The following is a 19,464-nucleotide window of genomic DNA, read 5'->3' as shown; positions in this document are numbered from 1 at the left end:
CATAAAACCCTTTAAACCGAGTGGAACAATTAGATAGTTTTATATAGGTTTATATTTTTGTTTAAAATTAATAGCGTCATTAGAGGTGAAACGGTCTTACGGTTAGGTGATTACAGGACCCAATGTATATACGTATATAATAATATACGAACTACGGGCGAGAAACGATATTTTGGATTGAAACGGTTATCCGTGGCGGAGGGGGGAGGGGGAAGTCGGCCGTACGCTATAAAATAGTTCGATTTGGCAACCCCGCGCGTTTCGTATACGGTCTCGTACGAACAGAGAAAAAAATTGTAATTGCCGGTCCCTGCGGGGGTAATTTATCGTTATTGGCACGGACGTTTTAACGACTGACATTTTTAGAAACGAGAAAAAAGAAAAAAAAAGATAATCGCCGTAATCGACGCTTTTGTTCTCGGCCGTTTTCTTTGCCTCGGCCTGCAACCATAGAGCCCACTCTCGCAGGGAAACTCACACACACACACACACACTCTCTCTCTCTCTCTCTGTATATAAATACATATAATATATATATATGTATATATCTACCTACATATATTATGTTCGTGGTGTGCGTGTGCATAATACTTTTCACGTGCGGATAATACATATTTTTTTTTTCGATATTCTTTTCGGCTCTCTCCGCTGTCGTCTCCCTCACTTGTGCTCTTTATGAGCGCGTTCGAGTGGTCGTTGCACACAAAACACTACGAGTGCCTGCACAAGGTCTTTTGAGCATTATTTCCGAGCGCATAATGCGCTCTGTGGACCGTGGGGATATATTATAGCCGTGACGAGGGAAACGGGTGCGGGAGGGGCCTTTGCCGGTCGCGCGGAGAACATGATGTATATACGCGTCGCGCCAGGTAATTTAAAAAAAAAAAATTATTTATCGGTTCGGAAAATGCATTTGGGGTGCGTGCGATACTACCCGGGCACACGATGACGTTATATTATTATTATTATTAATATGCGTGTGTGCGGGTCATACGCGCTCACCATTATATCGGGCTTGTGTATCTCAGACGCGTTTTCGTTATTATTATATATTATATTATATTATCGCCGAACAATCTATAATAAAAATAATAATAATACAACGTCGGTGTACATCCTACAACATGATATGCACACGAGGTGTGTACGCGTACAGGTATTATAATAGTATTGAATACCGAACACGACATGGGAGCCAGCGTGTGTGTGATGCGCACTGAACAGCACATTATTCGAAACAGTAATAATAAGTAATAATAAGCAATAACCCTAAGAAATTATTATTCCGAGATATCCGAGGAAAACGTAATAATATAACCGGTTGACCGTTTTCTAATCTCAACACATAAATCTAACGCCGCGGAGCGTGTAATTTATTTCGGTATATTGTATACGTAAAATCTGTGCTCAACCTATACATGATAATATTATTATTTATGTAGCCGCGTAGTGTACCAGAGCTGCAACCGTTGCATTTTTTATGTTCTTTGTGCGAGTTTTTATTTACAGCCGGTATACATTATAATAATAATATTGTTATGCGCGCAGGGACAGCGAGAGGAGGCACAAGTCCGCTCAAGTACTACTACTCGCCGTAATAATTTACGTTGCGGCACGTGTACAAGCAATAATAATATTATTATTATTATTATTGGCATGTTCCGTATATTAGGAAAACCTTATTGGCTTTTCGTTTCCGTTCGCGACGAGTATGGCAGAGTTAAGCTGCACTGCCTACTTTCGTGATGCCTGCTTGAGGCGGATTGTTCGGGGTTACACGACTCGTAAGCCTGACTTCGACGACGATGACGTTGCTAACCAAGAAAAATAATAGATATTTTATATATTTTTTACTTTTTCAGTACGATTTTCCCTCAGCGAATACATAATAAAACATGGGCGTATAATTTTCCCGCAGAGTATGTATATATAACATGTAAAATAATATATAGTGCGATACGTGCAGCATTGAATACCTATACAGAAGTTTTGAAAATTTTGTGACCAAGTCACCGCGTGGTTTAGACGCCGATAACCATAAACTACTACCGTTGACTCGGTAATTGTTATATATATGCAGACGAGACCGCCACCGAGAAAGCGGTGGGAGTTTCAGAGCGGAAAACGGCCGGCAGCCAAAGATATAAAGCTCGTTTTTATGACTATATATAAATAAGACATATTATATTATAATAATGACTCGGCGGGAGCCGTTATATTCTTTTATAAATAATAATAATAGTAGCCAGGCGGAATGGCAGTTCTGAAGATTGTCGTCCTATACAAATAATTATTATAATATTAATAATAACATCATAATGTGTGTGCTACTATAATCGTTACGAATTACGATTTATAATATTGTATTATTTAAATCACAATACTCTTGCGATGAACTACTAAAGTCTTTACTAATGTATAGATACGATTTTAACAATAAATTCCATAATATGTACCTATGTATACAGATACGCAAGGTGTTATAGAAGTGATATGATCTCTATAAAATTGACGGAGAGTCAGTAGGTTGAATATTTAAGTATGACAAGTTGTTTTGTACTAAATGAAAAACAAATTCACCGTATATGCGTCTATGTACAATAATTATAGTGAATATTATCAAGCTCTATGATGGACGTATAAAATATGGAACATACTATTGTCAAATTTATTATTGTTTTGCTTATCATAATATTTTATACTGCAGTCCGTGTCACAATGTTCTACGATTATTCAGTTGTTTGTTGGACGTGGCCGGCTCGCAGAAATACTATTATTTAATTTCGTATAATTCGTTTTCGATTCAGAAATATTTGAAATTGAAGTAATCAAAATAATTGAAGGACCGAATTGAGGTTACGTAGCTGGCAGTAGAAATTACATTAATATGATCGTTCGAGCAATAAAATAAATATAATTTAATGCTCCATTACCTACGGTTTATACAATCGCATTGGTTTCCGAAAAACAGACCGAAACGACTTGGGTACACACATCGTTGTAAAATTATGCGAAAATATAATAATACATAGGTAGGTAAGTATTATATTCTTCGGCGAAGTGAACACCGCATACGTTTCCGCGTACCTATCGCAATAACCCAATAACCGTGTGAATATTACACGGCGATGGATACTTGAGTATGGCGTGTTGTTACATCACCATTGCATATTTTATTAAATTATTTTAAATTATATATCCGCGGTGCTTTGGGCCTGCAGATTTACGATTTTTGGGACCAGGCGTAGTTGTATAATATATAATCAAAGAGGTACCCTATCTGGAATAAAATATGAAAGCAACACACCGAAAAATGATAAATACCTAGCTCGATCCTAGATAATATGACACCATATTCGACCTCAACATGCGTGATCTCTCGTAAATTATTTTTCGGTACGAAAAACGACCCCGAAGGTCGACGTCAGAAAGACGGTTGTGCTTATTCTCGGTATATTTTATATTTATAGAAAGGGTTTTTCAGCATTTGTGCAGCACGAATATTTCTCGAACACCGAGCCGTTGGTATAGAACAGAACCGCGATTCATTCCTCAGAAGTAAATAGTAATAGAAGTGCAAGCGAAAATATCTACAGTCCTGGGTCCTAAATTCATACGTCATGGTTCAAGACGTTCAAGTGGTCCGCGGAGCGCGTGAGTGTCGTTTCACGCATCGATTGGACGCAACTACATTTAAAAACCGACGCAGTAAAAAGTTTCGAAAAATTAGACGGTTGTAAGCTTTACAACTTTACAAGTAATACTGGAAGAGTATATGTATGTTTATACATTTTTCCGTCGCAGACCTTGTTAGGAGCGTATACATGTATGTTCATTTTGTCGCACTATATATAGCTACGTTTTTATTAGGCTTTCCCCGCGTCCCAGCATACACCATGTTTACGCGGCTATACATGTATATGCAAACATAAAAGAAAAAAATTGTATTAAAGCGTTTTATCGGTGTACCGCTCCTCTCGCCCTCACGCATGGCACATCCCCACGCCCTCATTTATAAACGTACGAAAACGCTTTATGACGGGAATAAATAAGAAAATAGAAAACGCGCGCAACAAAATAAAATAAAAATAAAAACATGGAAAAACCTAAACCGGGGGTGGTGGTTCTCCGAAACAGTTTTATTATCGTTCCCAGCAAGCACATTATGTCGTTATTATTATTATTATTATTATTGTATAACTTTTGCGCTGCACAGAAATCTGACGAATATAATATTATTATTAATGTTATCATCACTGCTCGACGCCGCCGACATCCGACCGTCGGCCGTCCTCGGTATTACGCGCTCGAATGTGCGTGTGTTGAATACAGCAGCTTTGTCCCTCACACACGGTGCGGCGGCCTATAAATTCCGAAGCATCATCTCGTCCCGCACTATTGTTGTATTATGTGCGTACTAATATAAACCGCCCGCCGGCTTGGCAACCATGGTATTATTATACTACCGCGGTAGTGGTATATACATATATACAACGGCTGTATAACCATGGCCGTGGCGGGGGTGGGGGCCGTGCACAATAATACGCGTCGTCGATTATACTGCAGCAATAATTATAATTTATATTATTTATATTGCATAATATACATTATACATAATAATATTAAAGTCTGTTGTCAAACACTTTATTATAATTTAGGTAGTATAATGAAAATGTATGTATTATGCATACGTACGTATAATTGAATTGTCGGCACGAAAGTTTGTGTTGGGTTTGGAAATACGAATTTTACCTATAACGCACACATAATAATCGTCTGACTTATAAATGCAAAAAAAAAACAATTTTTTGTACCTATTCACGCATTGCTTTTTACTACATTTTTTTTTTTAGTATTGCATTTTGTCTGGACCCAGTGCAGCTGCGGCTATGTACAATACGTCATACACGAATAAGTTGATCGTGAGATACATCGAATGGTGTTCTGAAAGAGAATCGAGTACTGGAACGAGATGAGATAATAATAATAATAATATAGTTACGAATGACAACAATAATTGTTGGGGAGGGAGTGGCGGCCATAGTGACCTCCACACAGTCCACACTTCAACACCGCTGCAGCATATGACATAGGTACTATTATTCTTCGAGTAACACGTTGAATAATATACACAATACACATAATATTATATTATTATACATAGGTATATCGGAAATGGATAATCGAGGAAGAAAAGATGATGCCTGACTCCGATGTGGTAAACGTGTCGGCACGCGTTAATACGTTTCCGAATCCCTGACGATGACGGCGATGAAAAGCCATCATGTACCGCCCGTCAGGTATACGTTCCGAGGTATAGGTTATACTGGTTATAGGTATATACAACACTCATATACGTGCTCCAGGGTATGTACCTATCGGTCTTCTTTCGGTGTTCGTTATTATTATTTGCATCATCATCATCATTGGAGTATTGGACACTTGGATGTCTATACGACGCAGCGATGTAATATTTTGGTGTGTAATGGCTCGAAGGATTTCTCTCTCTCTCTCTCTCTCTCTGGGCCTTTCTGCTTTTTGTCCGCTTCACGTATGTTTTTGTTTACGAACGATAACCAACCGAAACGCGCACGGGCTCGGGCACGTCTTAGATACAATAATAATAATAACATTGTATCATTATAATATAATATGTTTTGATGGGCCGCTGTGGCTAGAGAGTTTAAAATCGTTTTTCGATAGTCGCGCGTTGCGCGTTTTTCCTCGCGCCACAGAATCGTTCGTAATCGCAGTCATCCCGAGCTTACCACTGCACTACTCCAGTCTTGAACGTGCCCCGTAGGGGGGGGGGGGGGTACAATACTCGGTGGCAAATACAGTGCAACACGTAATCACACTGCGATAGTAGAGAATAGTTTAAGTCACCGAATTCACACCTATAACCAGCACAGTGACACGGCGGTGATATATTTCCGCTTCGAGTCCACTGTGCTTTTTTACACTATTATACTGTATGTACCTACCCACCTGTTTGTGCTCCCGATAAGGCATTATTTACGAGCGTGAGAAAATCGCTTACGAATCCTACACGCCCTTCGGTTCCGCGAAAATCGTCGAATCGGAAACGTGTCCGGGGCCGCATAATAATATATATACGCTCGTCTATTATCAATATCGTATCGTACAATATATTTTATTTTGTTATTCGATCTGTTTTTTTCTCCAAGCATTACTCTATACGGCGGCTATTATCCGACGATCTTTGAACATGCTCGATTCTTTTCCCCGTTTTTATATCGGACACAGACCTAATGATATGTGACGACGGTCTGCGACAACGAACACCAACCACTATACCTATGCGCTATATATGTGTTATATACCATGTGGTGCAGCATGTGGACAAGTCGTCGTCGGTGTGTTCGTTTTACCGAATTTTTCTTTCGGTTTTATCGTATTTGTGGAATCTTAACGTCCGCCGCCGCCGGTCAGCGACCGCCCTGTAGCAACCTATATCGTCGTTATACGTTTTTATCTTATTTGTATACAGTTTACACACACGCACACACACGGTGCGCAATAATAGTATTGTTCTATATTATAACGATGGTTTGAAATATGTTTTTGTGATTTTTTTTTTTTCATTTTTTTTCCTCCGGTCCGTCCGTCTGCAGTATATATACGAGACGAAAACCTCGACCGGAATACTAATACATTGCGTGCGATTTAATATCCCAGCATTTTTCATCATTACATTGTACATAATATGGCATATATATATATATATGTTGGACAGTATTATATGTTATATTGTTCTCGTTCGAACCTTAGCCATTACACGATAATAATAATAACATAATAAAGAAACTTATATGTATAGGTATATATACAATATAAATAACTACCCCACGGCGCGCGGTCATCACAGTCTCCGACCTCGTCTGCTGAAGACTAAAGTACACGCATTATGCGATGTGTGTGTGTGTGTGTCCGTTGTATACATATGTTTGAGTGAATATCACGTAATATGTTATGCGCGCGTTCGGAGAGGCGGTCAGGTTAAGTTATGTACGATGGGTACCACACATATTATACCACACGGTGCTCGGGCCTCGGCGTGGCCTTAAATGAGGTCCGTCCGTGGACATTTGTAAAACGGAACCTTTCCGGGATGTTTTATTGTGCGTGCACGTAAGTCGCTGAGATTTATTATAGCGTACGGCCAGGGCAACTGGTTAAAAAAAAAAATACATAACGATAATAAATAAAATAAAAACCTTTTAACCCTCTCTCGCCCTGCACACGTCGTCCCACGCCTGCACCTCCGCCGCCACCGCCGCCACTGCTGCTGCTGCTGCTCTAACAGTCTAACCCCTTCGCCGCACACTTATTTTCAGTTCGCAGCCTCCTATCACCCCTCCCACCCTCGGGGGCCGACTGCAAAGACCATTCCGGTCCATTTTACACGCACGTCCATTTGTCTACGCCTTTCGTTTCCACACATACTCACACCGCGCACCGTTACACCCCGATAAATCGATTAAATTTCCTTTCTCTCCGCGGCCGCACACACTATAGCTCGTACCTATATATATATATAAACACGAACGCTCCTCGAGTACACATATATCACGCATTACATACACATGCACACACACACACACACACACATATAACATAAGTGTATGTGTATACTTTTTCTTCTTCTTCTCGCCGACGGTATAAATTATATAATGCTGCGTACGGCGTGTATAGCTACTGCTGCTGCTGCTGCTGCTGCTGCTGCTGCAAAGGGCGGAAATGCATTAATATAAAACGTTGGTATGGCGAAAAACTCTCCATCAATCTAAATACACACACACACACACACACGCGCGCGCGCGAGTGTGCAGCGAGTGTTTAGGGGAGCCGACTTAAATTACACGTCCGTTTCGGCATCATCAACACAGCTGGTTTACATATACACATATAAGTATATATATGTAAGACGTATATATATATATATACTAGTGGAGAGGCGGCAGGTTAACATATATATAACTACTGTATATTGTATACAGTTTTGTATTATAAACACGTTTATTTTTTTTGCCCGTCGTGTCTGTCTATATCTCCGCTGCGGTGTTATAGCCGTCTTTCTCCGAAATTATACACTCGCCGAGCCCGAAAACGACATCGAAAAGCCGTTCAAATGCCATATACATATTACATATACATACACGCATATACATGCAAGCACACGACGAGCGGATTCAGACGACGGCGGCATGACAATCGTTTTTACACAGCCACCGCGTCGTTATGGCGGTCGGTCGGACAGTGCTTACGGCCATCTGTTGTCGCCACACGCGTATAATATTTCTTCTACTTCGCTTCGGCTTTTAAGTTTACCTCTCCGCCGCCGCCGCCGCCGCCGCCGCCGCACTCGATTTCGTGCCGCTCACTCCGCGTCATCATAAATACGCGCTCGCACGATCAAATTATAACGATTCACGTACGACTGCGCACGCATATAATAATAATAATAATAATAATATATTACTCGTGATAATATGCGATATTACACGATGAATTACGACGATATCGTCGCGTGCACGAAACGCGTCAAAGAGATGTATAATATCATTATTTCGTATTTTTTATGTGTACACATCAGACCGTTGTCGTCTCCAAAGTCGATGGATTCTCTCCTATCGCGGGGAGGCAGAGGGTGTATGTGAAGAAATTATGATTATTATTTTTTCCGGTCGACGGGAGAATTGGCAAACCACGCCGCCGCGCGTATACGTCCTGCAATAACGGGGCTCGCGACAAAAGGTTCAGTCGCGGCGAATCGGCGCGATATAATATCCTTACGAAATAATGTATAATATAATAATATATAATGTGTATGAATGCGCATGAATGCTAACGACTTGAACACTGCACATATAAGATTTTTGTGTAAATCATAATACACTCGTATAGTCGGTCCTAAAAACTCGGCAACAGATACAATATAATAATTATTATATTATATTAGGTAGGTATATACTATACATAATAACTTCGTCACGTGTTTGAGAATTATAAATTTATAACTTCATAATAACGTTATAATGTTAGTGCTCGTAAAGTTTATTTTTGTAACGTTTTCAACGATAATAATTCGCATTTCACACCTGCATATTGCATATGTATAATATACATTATTCATGTGTGTGTGTGTGTGTGTGTGTGTGTGTGTGATTTATCACAATGCACGCGATTTATTGCGATTAACTTATATACAGTCGTCGCCGACGAAAAATAAAAACGAATTTCAAAACTCGTCGGTCTCGGTGTCCCGCGCGCGCGTTCGTTCGATTCATTATATTATTTTATTGCTTACGGCGGCGTATACCTAAATAGTAAATACACATTATTGGTCGTATTATGTACTTTGTTATTTATTGTACACGCATGCGCGTTATTTATACGGCTTTATAATATTATAACATTATAAGATAGATTTTTTTTTTGAATTAAACATACATACATGCATACATACTAGGTATACGCACCTCATTCCCCGTTCCAGCGGATTTATAGTTGTTTTTAATTAAAAATCCGAAGTCGCTTATCATTTAATCTCTATTATTTCGTTCCATTAGGAATTCTAAAACTGATAGGTACCTACCCATACAATATAACGTACATATATACGTCCCTGTCTAATATATTATTATTCGTGGACGTTGATAAAAACTGCTGTATATTATTATACTATAAACCCATAATATATGATGGTAAAGCGTGTTGGACACCGGACCGGGTGAATGTCCTATTATTATACATTTAAAATGTCAAAAGCACTATTGTTGTATGCACTTACAGTCTTATAATGTACATTCAGGGCATACAATTCCGAGGTTCATATATCAATCAGTGTTTATTGTCGGGGCGTCTGTGCTTGATGTGAAAAAAAAAATTTAACCCAATATGTGTCGATCATTTCACGGAGCGATAGAGAGCACATGTTGTTTATGTACAGTTTTTCGGGTCCGAGCAGACCCTAAAACGCTTTTGAACACACTGACACAAAACATTTCCTTTTTTTGTTGTTGTTATACTTTTCTTTCCCTTTGATTATCCCATTACCTTTGTGCGGTATTTTTTTGTGTGCTTTTCCGTTCTATTTTTTTTTTGTAGCTGTCTCTTTGCGCGCAGACAATACAAATCATAAAGTAAAAATGTATAACCGATAGAATGCAGGAATAAAGAAAAAGGGTGAACACAAAACGACAACAAGAAAAAAACCCGTTGTATGTATATGTGCACGAAAAACTTTCTTCTTACCTAGCGATTTAACATACATTTGACGTCTATTGTATGATCGCGCACTTATTTTGTTACTTTTATGCTATTCTCTATCGATCGGGTAAACACTTTTTTATTATTAAATTTTAAGATTCGCTATAAATATTTGCACACCACGGGCTGTGTTTTTCATTTTACAAATATTAATTGTACTCGTAAAGTAATAAACGCAAAATATGTCAGTTCCCATGCCATGCATATTATATTAGATTATGTACATTAAATATTTTATCGATTAAAAAAAAAACATGTTTGTGATAATTAACTAATTAGAGTTTAATATATTTTTCTATGTACCATTAGACATCAATTTAGATATTGTAGTAAAAAGTAGTGTTTCAACTCGGTAAACCTGTTTGTAAAAAAACAACAAATTTATGGTCATCTATAGTCACTGTTTAATGCTCATATATATATATTATGTATATACGATTTATTTTGATGTGGTTCTGCGTTCGTTTTATTTATAGTCTTTTCCTCAAAAATTGTAATAAAAAAATGTTAGAAATTTAATCTTTTCACGCGTTTATATAAATAATATTTACTATAAAAACGACTAATAAAAATAAAAATTACAGTAATGGGCATGAGGGGTTTTTTTTTTTAAGTTATATAAATCTGTTTTTGCCTGGATACTTTCGGTAGTTGTTATTTTCGAAGATTTTTTTCTTCTCATTTTAATTTGATGCAATATTTCAACAGTTGTTCATGTTAATTCGAAAGTGGCACTGCAACACACGTCGTACATCTGGTGATGATGTCATAATACGTTTTTCAGACCCGAGTTCACATTAATATAATATTTTAATAAATCATAAGCGTCATCCGGATAATAATACATAGAGGCATGTTCCTATCTATTATCGAATTTTAATTACTGTCCTACCGCATCATCCGTATTACTCGCCCGTGATATTTATTATGCAACGTTTCGCAATCATTTCTATATAATATATTATATATACGTATGATAATAGTAATATTAATTATGCAAAATCAATATTAGCGCGTGAGTGTGTGTATACAGCAATACGTACGAACTCGCCATGCGTATAAAGTCATTTCGTTAATTGTATACCTATTTATTATGTTAATAACATTTCGTCGTATATAATAACACTATAATATACCAGGTAGGTTTTTAACGAAAAAATACTGCTCAAGTCGTTAGACTAGTTTTGAATGAATTATTATTTTAACGTTCGCTGCGGGATTTAAGACAATTTGCCGTTCAATTAAAACGGCCCGAGTGTAAAATGTGCGGCGGCGACGGAAATTTCACACGCGAACTTTTCCGCAACTGCAGTTGGTAAACATAATAATATATCATAATAATATAGGTATATAAGCGTTATTTTTTCTCACGTTGGAGCGCACTCGCAGGACTCCTCGAGTCATATTCGAGAGCACATTTTTGTAGGACTTATAAGCAAAAAAATCGCCACAGACCGTATGCCGCAAGACTAAAACGCGGGCGGCGTCAATAATAAAAATAAAAATAATAATAATAGTAGTAATCGTTCCTGTGCACATAATGTATTTCCATCTCTACACTGTATAATATATACTCCCTCGAAAATAATAATATATATTATGTACTGTCGTCGAGTGCGTTTGTTTATCAGGATGTATTATATTATACATAGATGGATGTGTACCTACAATCTACATAGTATATGTATATAGTAAAACTATACTATATACTATTGTAATATGTATAGTGCTATAGTAGTGCGCAGTGTACGAGTGAAAAATACAGTACAATAGAAACGGGAAAAACGGCACGAAGAAAAAAGGGCTCGAAAATCGACCCGTAATAGTGTATTATATACATATATGTGTGTATAAATACGAGTAGGTACGTAGGTATTATTATTATTATTATTATTATTGTGTTGTATATTATCCACGAGTGTTTCAAACATGGCCGACAGAGGCGGCGGCGGCGCCACGTCGACGTCCGTTTATCCATCAATATAATGTATTATTGTATTATGTATATATATATGAACCCTTGTATATAATATAAGACTGCGGTGGCGGTTGTGTGGTTATAAGCCTTTAAAAACGTCTCATATAATATATATTTTATATATAGGTACGTTAGTGCATAGGCATATATATATGAGTATATATATATAAGTACCAAAGTACCTGAGCCGCGAACAACAATCATTTTCGATTTCATACGCTTCGAAACCCAAGAGTCCGAATAGTATTTTATCCATAAGTGTACAGCCGTGCCACACACACACACACACACACACACACACACACACACACACACACACACACACACACACACACACAATAACCACCCCTCGCCCAGTCGCCGGACTCGCGCGGTGCAACTACCTTTAAATTACCGTGCGCTCGCGTTTGTGCAGTACATCATATTATATGCTTGTGCCCGTGTGAGTGAGCGTATGTGTATTATTAGCCCATACCTGCGGGAAGAATCCATTAAGAAAATGGCTGTCAGGTTTTGTGTGTGGGTCAGAGAAAAGCGACTATATATAGGTATCTGCGAGTGTGTGCGAGCTTATATATGATGTGTGCGTATATACGACCGTGTCAAAGAGGTAATCCGTCATGGTCTACACAAAGATATGTACAAGTGTGTGTGTGTGTGTGTGTGTGTGTATCTTTTGAACACAGATAAATCATCCCTGCCCCTCCGCATGTCCAACCCTCCTATCGTTATTACAACTGCTACCGCCCCTCGTCACGTATTGCGGCACTATTGCACCGTTTTAGTTTGCCCCCCCCCCTTATCTGAAAAAAACGTGCTACCGAGTAAAAATTTTTCTTCCCCCCGTCGCCCCCATTCGGAAATCGATTTTTCATGAACACCATCACGACAAACCAAATCCAATCCATCATATTATCCGAACCACTGCCGTAACTATATACGAACACGTATACATAAGGTCCCCGTCCGTACTCGTTCTCGTATCGTGTTTTTTAACAGTTTTGCATGATATATAAGTAATATTTGTTTATGGACAATATACATATTGCCGTATTGGTATATAATATATATATATTGTGAATACCCATCGTACGATCCGTAGTCCACCTCAACGGCGTATATATTATATGAGGTTGCAGCGTGGTGCAATCCTCGGGCCAATTATTACGATATATGTGTGTTGGTATATATAGCGCAGCTCGTTTTAATTTTGTTTTTGGAGCACAGGTGAAAATCCCGAAATCTCGGCGGCAATCGCTGCACAATAACATGATACGCGTACCTTTATACCCATTATGTTATGTGCAGTTTGCGGCACTGCAAACGATATACGAAACAATAATGAGTTACCCCCGCGGCGGCCTCCCGGCGGGGGCTTATTTATATTTATCGTCATTATTATTGTTATTACTTTTTTTTTCAAAAACTTTTTTTTGACCAAAAGTATAAATCATAGCACAATAGTCGGGTGGGGGGGGGGAGGGAAGAAGTGGGGAACAAAACGTCTGGGCGCACACGCGGTGTATATTATGTGCGAACACGCGCGTTTTACACTCGCCCGTCTGAATGTATATTATAATGATGGCGTCTATAGTCTATACATGTATTTAGTACATAATATTATAATATATTTTATTATGTACACTGCAAACGTACATTACATAACATGTCACACGTACATTACTGCACTACTTATAATAATCGTCATATGCTTGAATGACGTGTGACGTAGACGATAGTCGTCGTCGTTATACCGAATACGATCGTGAAAAAAGCTCGACGGCTGCAGTAGTTTTCCACATATTATTTTATTATTATATGCGAGTAGCTTGCGGAAAAACGTTTTTACATATTGTACTTCATTGCATTGTTGTTATTTTATTATCGTCGTCAAAGTGCACACCGAGAAATTACGTTCGTGTTCACGTCTCGTGCACTGTCACGTACGACTTTGCTGCACGGTGTGTAATAAAATAATATATACATTTTCCTCGAGTATAAGCACATCATGCACATCAAGGGTGAGTACTGCAACCGTATGGAATAATTCACCTCTCCTTGGAAAAAAATAGCAGCCCAACAATCAATCAAAATCACAATAAATATTTGTTCTCTTCTGTAAATACCTCTATCTACCTATGTATGGTATATTTACCTCCCGCCTTCAGTTTACATCAGATACAAAAGTTAAAATTTGTAGAATATAGGTTAGGTATAGTCGTATAGATGCCGTCGGATCGCATATGCTGTCACGAGTTACAAAATTTATGTCTGAAATTTATAAAACTGCATCTCCAAATATTAAATCCTTTGTGGCCGTATATCCGCCCATTATTGGTACTCATAATATGTGTATGTGTTTATTTACCTATTGTGTGTGAGCCGTGAGGCCCAAACCGGTTTGTTCGAACTTCAAAGCTTCTACGAGTAAAGGTACGTCGTCGCACGGAATAAGGATAGATATAATGCTCACAATGATATAAATAAGTTGTAAAAAAAATAGCTACGCACGCGTCAAGAGTCTCTCAAAACTGCAGGGGTAAGTATGGAAATCAAAATGGTGGTGGAACTGCAGAGAAAACGTCTCGGTGAGTCAAAATTAAATTCCAATAGATGTTTTCGCAACAAAAAAAATGGCATTTTGGTAATCAGCTGCAGGGCCGTTATCGAAAATAACGTCATAAATTCGTGTGAGTGAATAATTTTTAAAATTTGTCTGATCTGGGCACTTATCGCTTGTATTTATTGAGTGTGATTGGATGGGTGGAGAGGACCAATATTATATGACATAAAAATGTGTCAGTCTACTATAAATAGCTTAGTCCGAACTCGCGCTTCTTGCGTAGACCAATTTATTATACATATTATGCATTTATGCCAGTAGTTGCACCTGCTTCGAACGTAGTGCTCCGGGAGGCTCACACGCATCAACGTTGACGGTTATCATTACGATTAAAATCGTATTAAAACGACGACGTAACAGTCGAAGATATTTTACATTAATTGATTGTAAAATTATGGACAAGCGCGTACCTACATATAATAATATAATATATTATACACGAGGTGATTAACGAGCGGTAGGTAGATATAATATTATTATGGTCTTGCGGCAGATGCTGCTGGGAGAGGGGGGGGGCGCCTTGTACGATTTCAAGTCGTTTATATTTTAGAAAGCCGGCATGAGTTTATTTATATATTATTTGAATAATTATTATGTATGGAAAAAAGTTCAGAAATCAATTGCTATCGCTAATATTATTATAATGATATTAATGTTTTAAATTATATGTGTGTGTATTTTTCAAATGAGCGTTTCGAATGCAACAGAGCTCATTTAATATACATGTATTATGTATATTATAATAATATATTGTTGTTGTTGTTGTTGTTATTATTTTTGTTATTATCTTAGATATTAAACATTATAGGTGTGTGTGTGTGTGTGTTGTAGGTAGTGCATAGGTTAGGCACTACTTATTTGATAAATATCTGAAACCGTGTTATTTATTTATTAATCATGCAAATCCAAATTACGAAATCCCATAGGATGTAATATTATTATAATATCATTATTTCGTATATTATTATACACCACCTACACGATAATAAGGCCTAAACTCTGACAAACATGTTTTTCCTCGTTATTTTGTTTACACTCGTGGATACACGAATGTTGCGATACAAATATTATACGAGTATATAAATACACGTGCTGTATCACTGAAATTGTATAATAGGTATAACATACGCGTACATACCTACATCGTAAAAAATAAAATTATTATTATTATTATGTTTACACCAAATTAAAGTTTTTTCATACGAACCCGCGTTGAAATGGATAGGACCTACGTATAATATAGACAATTATTCGTATAATTGCTTTTCGTGTACAATATTACAGTATTGACACGTAACTCAAAACATTACCCAAACAGATAGTTCGGAGCTCTCTCATTTTCCGACTGTTATTTGTGTACGAATTTTCGTTTTCTTTATCACTTGCATTCTATGTGACGATAACAATAACAATAAGCTGTATACCTATTCGCAATATTTGCTTTTATTAACAGACCGTCGTTCGTCGTCAGCAGTTGCTTAATAATATTATAATAGTTACTCAAAAATCGTGAACGGCCGCGTAGAAAGCCGTGTGACGATCACAATAAAAATAAAACATAGCAGTAATATTTAAAACGTCGCGTTTTACCGTGTCTATTATGTATTTACACATAAACCCGTGTTTATAAGACTTATAGAGACCGTGTAGAGAGAAACCGTGGGTCAGATAAAGTGCAAAGCGGCGTGTTGGAACGACTGCGGAGACACGTCACGCGAACTGAGTAAATTTTTGATGCCGGAACCGCGATTTCGCAATGTACGTATAATTTTTCACACTTTGATGGTATTCTATGTTTTCATCATTCTGCAGGTGACAATATACGTGAGTTAAATGCGTAGGATCACCACGGTAAACCATAATGGTTGCTATTGATATGTCATACTATACTCATACTATCAGAAAGTCGGTCTACAAAAGTCATATACAGTGCATTACATGATGACCTTACACAAGTTTATGCTACTAGACGAGGAAATAAAATCCTTACCATTTATTACGTAAATATCATATATTATTAATAGGGCTCAGATTTATATGCATTTGCATGTTTTTTCTAAATGGTCCAAAAAATAGCTAGGTAAGCTACAAGTTTTAATTAATAGTCAATAGATCCAAAATATAAAGTTTTATTTTGCATATTTTTGCATATTTTATAATTTCTTGACATGTACTGCATATTTCTGTATTTTACGATTTTTTTATTACATATATACTGTTTTTAAATGCATAGTATGTAATATTTTGCCTATTTTAATTAAAACAACGTATTTATAGTTATATTTATAGCCCATGTAATTTGACGAAGTCGTTTTTTATCTTATCTGGTACCTACCGGGACAAGTAGTAATCTGTTATTGAGTGGGTTTTCGTGAATCATACATTAGTCGTGTTTGTGTCTTCGGTGTTTGTCGTGATCCTGGTGTGCTTTTGCGTAATTTTCATTCAATTTAATTTATTTATATTTAAATATTAATTTTTAAGATTGAAATGTATTGCTATATGTGGAAATAACTACAAAAAATGAATCGTATTAGTATAAAATAAATTGTGTAAACATATAAAAAATAGTGAAAATAAGACTTTTTTAACAGATTTTTTTGCATATTTTTTATTTTATAGGGTATATTCCTACAAAATAAGAGCATAAATGCATATTTCTGAGGTTTTTTAGAGCATATAAATCCGGGCACTAATTATTACATTCTACGACGAGAGTGCTCGGCTCTGCGGCGGTGTACACTGCGTGTTGATGTAGCTGACATCAAATTATATTATGTACGTACGAGTGTACGACGAGTAATAATCCGCAGAGATGAATGTGAAGACCCACGGGAGAAACACAATGTTCGTGTATCGTCGGCTGTAAATCTATATATTGTAGTACAACATGACCGTTTCGGCGGATGTTTATATGTACAGTTATTGTATATTATGTAGTGATAACGCGTGTACGATATATTAACGCGTGTGCGTATAGAAGGAGTGGGGTGGGGAAGAAATGCGTTCGGCGACGAAAGAATTCGAACAAAAGCGGCAAAGGGGGTGCAGTTGTATTGATAAAGTTTAGCGAGAACGTCGCGAAAAAGCACCGCCTAACACACACGCACCCGTACATTTATATACAATAAAAAGTAGGTACATATGCGTATCATTATAAAATATAAATGTTATACCGACTATATATTATTCTGTATTGTGTATTATTGCAGGGTGGTTGGGTGGTATATAGGTGTGTATAATTTTTGGCGTATACACTCACTAAATGTATTCACGAGGATACGCGGGTATTAGCATTTTCAGTGACGCAGAATATTCTATAATTATTTGCAATCATTTTCCCTTCTTATTATAGAGTGTATTGTGTATGGATATCAGGTGATTGTCTATATCCGACATTTTTTGTATATAAGTATTTTTAATTCGTTATATTATATTCTTGTTACATGTAAATAATATTTTATACATGAGTGTGGGTGTGAGTATATATATAATATTATGCAAATACTCTTACGAATAATAATGTGTGGAAATTTTACTTTTTTAGCATCATTTATTTCAGCTTGGTTTTGTATAAGTCGTGTGTAACGTACCTATACGATTTCCATAATTTTTTCGGGGAAAAATACCACGAGAAAATAAGTATCCAAAATCGACCTTCCTAAAGTATAAACTGCTTACTTATAATTTGCATAATAAGTGCCTACGTAAAATAGGCGTATACAGTATACTCTTGCATTTTTTTTTAACAATACATCACTGCTCATTGTATATATTATTATTCGTGTATAGTCGTATAGATATTCACATCGTGTAGTCTTATGAGGATCGAGGACGTTATAGGTACCCGCAAGCCTCGTTTTCGTCGAATATAATTTGGTTCAAAATTGAAACATAAAAAAAATCCACGCGGGGTCCTGAATAATACCCTTATTTATTAATTTTATCTAATGTTAAAAACGACTGAGTAAAATGGATTATTCTTAACTTAAAGTTGTATAAGACGGTAACAGCACATAAATCATAAAGTTAAAATGTTCTCTTATCGCGTGTGGGTGTCTAGCCGGGCTACAGTATTGTTATAAACGACATAATAATATACGAACACATCGTAATATTGTGTGTATTCTATCGCGTATACATAATATATATATATATATAGAGTTGGCAAATCGTCGTCATCGTCTGCAAAGGTCGGACTTGAAAATTCGTTTGCACACCAAATTTTTTTTATACTCAAAAGGTACCCCCCACATAAAGTTAGTTGGGAGGATCCCTTTTTTTCATTTTCACGCCGCCGATCTTTCGATGTGTCACATCATGTGCTATATATAGGTAGATACATCGACTTTGACACCACGGTTTGCAATCGGAAATCCGACTTTCACTCTATTCCAGTGGCGTGAACACCTACGTATACACATTACAACACGCACACACACACACACACACGGTCGCGCGCGTACTATGTCCGGCGGCTAGTATTAATTGAAATACGCGCGACTGCCGTAAATTATCGCACCTCGTAATATAATAATAATAATAATAAAAATAATAATAATATATCGTG

The 19,464-nt window shown here is 37.1% G+C and overlaps 1 long non-coding RNA gene across 1 annotated transcript in view; it reads left to right on the top strand.

Annotated features, from left to right (window-relative positions):
- The first annotated feature begins 4,847 nt into the window (after positions 1-4,847).
- Positions 4,848-19,464, top strand: part of LOC111029317 — a 55,228-nt gene continuing 40,611 nt past the window's right edge. The window contains exons 1-2 of the long non-coding RNA XR_002603998.1: positions 4,848-5,093; positions 5,165-5,300. This is a non-coding gene — a long non-coding RNA (uncharacterized LOC111029317). The remainder of the gene's footprint in view (positions 5,094-5,164; positions 5,301-19,464) is intronic.

The sequence above is a fragment of the Myzus persicae genome, unplaced genomic scaffold (genome assembly GCF_001856785.1).
Source record: "Myzus persicae strain clone G006 unplaced genomic scaffold, MPER_G0061.0, whole genome shotgun sequence".
Taxonomy (NCBI): Eukaryota; Metazoa; Arthropoda; class Insecta; order Hemiptera; family Aphididae; genus Myzus; species Myzus persicae.
The sequence above is the reverse complement of the archived record's forward strand: the minus strand, read 5'-3'. Positions and strand labels throughout refer to the sequence as shown.